Below are 2,891 nucleotides of genomic sequence, written 5' to 3' on the forward strand. Positions count from 1 at the left end.
ATTAACAACGGACCATTATTTTAAAGTGTTACCGATATTTTTAACACGTGCATGCAAAATAACATTTTCCCAAAACAATGGAAGGAGGCTGTGGTCAAGGCTGTTCCCAAAAAAACAAAGCCCAATTTTCTAGTAGACTATCGGCAGATTTCATTACTCAGCTGTGTTGGAAAAGTGTATGAAGGAATCCTCAGAGACGCAATTCTGGAGGATACAGTTGCTAAAATTCAACCATCACAACACGGCTTCATGGCGAACCGATCAACTGACACTGCTCTGATTAAAATTTTGCAATCCTGGCATGACGCACTTAACACCAATCCTAAATTTGACATCCATGCTGTTTTTGTTGATTTTGCTCGAGCTTTTGACACAATTGATCATTGTCAACTGCTCTATGCCTTAGCTGACATGAATATCAGATGACCGCTCTGGCTCAGTGTAAGGAGCTATCGGAGTAACAGAGAGCAAAAGGTGAAGTGGGGCTCCTGTGTGTCTAACTCCTATCCAATTGCAGCTGGTGTCCCTCAGGGGGGTCTTCTATCCACTCTGCTTTTTGTCATCGCCATAAACAGCTTGGATTCCTTTCTGCCTCCCTCATTAATTCCGGTCAGATATGCTGATGATTTAACAATTACTGAATTTTTAATGGGATCCCTTCCAGGATTAACTCAGAAGGCCTTGGACTCAGTGGCGGATTGGGGACAGGAATTTTCATTAGCAATGAACAAAGGTAAGACAGTGGATATGATCATTAGCACCAGGAAAGATGAAAATATTCCCTGCCCTCCCTCTCCTGTAATATCATGATATGCAATTGGCAGAGTTTCCATCTTTAAACTGCTTGGAGTCCAAATTTCTTCTGATCTGTCATGGGATGCCCACGTTAAGTACATGATTTCGAAGGCGCGTCCTAGAATACACTATCTCTGTGTTGCTAAAAACGCTAGTCTCCCTAGTGATGTTTTAATGAAAGTATATCTGACATGTATACGGTCAGTCCTTGAGTATGCTAGCCCGGTATGGGGTGGATTACCTAAAGGTCTCTCTGATGAGCTAGAGAGAGTCCAAAAATGTTGCTGCCGGATAATAGGTGTTCCAACTTCTACTGTCCCATTACTGAGTGAGAGGCGCGACGAGGCCACTATACATACTTTTACAAAACTACTCAAGGACAGTTCATCACCTCTGCATTGTTTCCTGTCTGTGGCTCCAAAACCTACTTACCTATTATGGCAGCATAGTGAAAGTGAAAGTGAAGTGACATTCAGCCAAGTATGGTGACCCATACTCAGAATTTGTGCTCTGCATTTAACCCATCCGAAATGCACACACACAGAGCAGTGAACACACACACACACACTGTGAGCACACACCCGGAGCAGTGGGCAGCCATTTATGCTGTGGCGCCCGGGGAGCAGTTGGGGGTTCGATGCCTTGCTTGGTGGAGAGAGAACTGTACATGCACTCCCCCCACCCACAATTCCATCGGGCCCGAGACTAGAACCCACAACCCTTCGATTGGGAGTCCAACCCTCTAACCATTAGGCCACGACTTCCCCTAAATAAACCGGTGAAAAACACACACAGAGCGAGCCAGCCAGGAGTCGAACCTAGAATCTTCTGATCCGTAGTCAGACGCGTTATCCATTGCGCCACTGGCCCACTGATATAATAGAGAGTTTGTTGTGCCCAGGAGTAAATCAAAAAGACATGAACTTTATTTTATTCCACGTGCTCTTAAACTGTTTTATAAATAATTTACAGTTTGTTTTGTTTTTTGTATGAAGCCTGATTTGTTTAATTTATTTATTAATTGTATATAAGGTTGTTTCGAGTATGTGTTCTGTTTGATACATTTCAGGGTTTTGTTCTTCAATATCCTGCCTTGTCAAACTCTAAATAAAACTAACTAACTAAATAACAGCATTTATAGAAATGTCATCATTATAAGTAACATGCATGGTTTGCCCAGAGTCACTCTGTATAAAATTGTGTAATAATGAAATTCAATATTATTATCAAAGGCCTCCAGTATGGACTGTATGGGAACTGCCCTTGAACAGCCCAAACGGTTGGTATATTTACGTTTTTAAGCATCTCAAATTTGTCACCAGGCTGGGTTTTCAACAGACACAGTGCTCATGCAGTCTCATGTGGTCAGAGGATCTGGCATGAGTTCCAACACCTTCAAGTGAAAGGGGCAATAGGGAAAAATAAACAGGCATTCAGCTCATTCATTCAAGAAAGATGCTGCTCCTGCCATAAAACTCCCCCTGGACACATCTGGAAAACAGGTGCCATTTTAGTGTCTCTTTTTAGTCCAAGCTAGGTAAATATTTGTCAGTGTGACCCTGGTGATATCTAGGCAAACAGAGGTGTCTGCTGAACACACGCTAATGGGAAGGTGGAATAATGCGGCGTATGGTCAAGTCAAGTCACATTTATTTTAGCGCTTTAAACAAAAAAAGATTGTGTCAAAACAACTGAACAACATTAATTAGGAAAACAGTATGTCAATAATGCAAAATGACAATTAAAGGCAGTTTTTCATTTAATTCAGTGATGTCATCATCTCAGTTCACTTTAAATAGTATCTGTGCAATCATCTGCAATCGAATCATATCGTTGATTTGTAAATAAAGTGTCCCCAACTAAGCAAGCCAGAGGCGACAGCGGCAAGGAACTCCATCGGTGACAGAATGGAGAAAAAACCTTGGAAGAAACCAGGCTCATTTGGGGGGGAGGGGGGGCAGTTCTGACCAGACGAAACCAGTAGTTCAATTCCAGACTGCAGCAAAGTCAGATTGTGCAGAAGAATCATCTGTTTCCTGTGGTCGTGTCCTGGTGCTCCTCTGAGACAAGGTCTTTACAGGGGATCTGTATCTGGG

General features: G+C 42.5%; 1 non-coding gene across 1 annotated transcript; it reads right to left on the reverse strand.

Annotated features, from left to right (window-relative positions):
- Nucleotides 1-1,592: 1,592 nt before the first annotated feature.
- Nucleotides 1,593-1,665, reverse strand: trnar-acg (transfer RNA arginine (anticodon ACG)). The gene has a single exon. It is a non-coding gene; the product is annotated as a tRNA-Arg (tRNA).
- Between the last annotated feature and the right edge of the window lie 1,226 nt (nucleotides 1,666-2,891).

The sequence above is a fragment of the Carassius gibelio genome, chromosome A11 (assembly GCF_023724105.1).
Source record: "Carassius gibelio isolate Cgi1373 ecotype wild population from Czech Republic chromosome A11, carGib1.2-hapl.c, whole genome shotgun sequence".
NCBI classification, from domain to species: Eukaryota; Metazoa; Chordata; class Actinopteri; order Cypriniformes; family Cyprinidae; genus Carassius; species Carassius gibelio.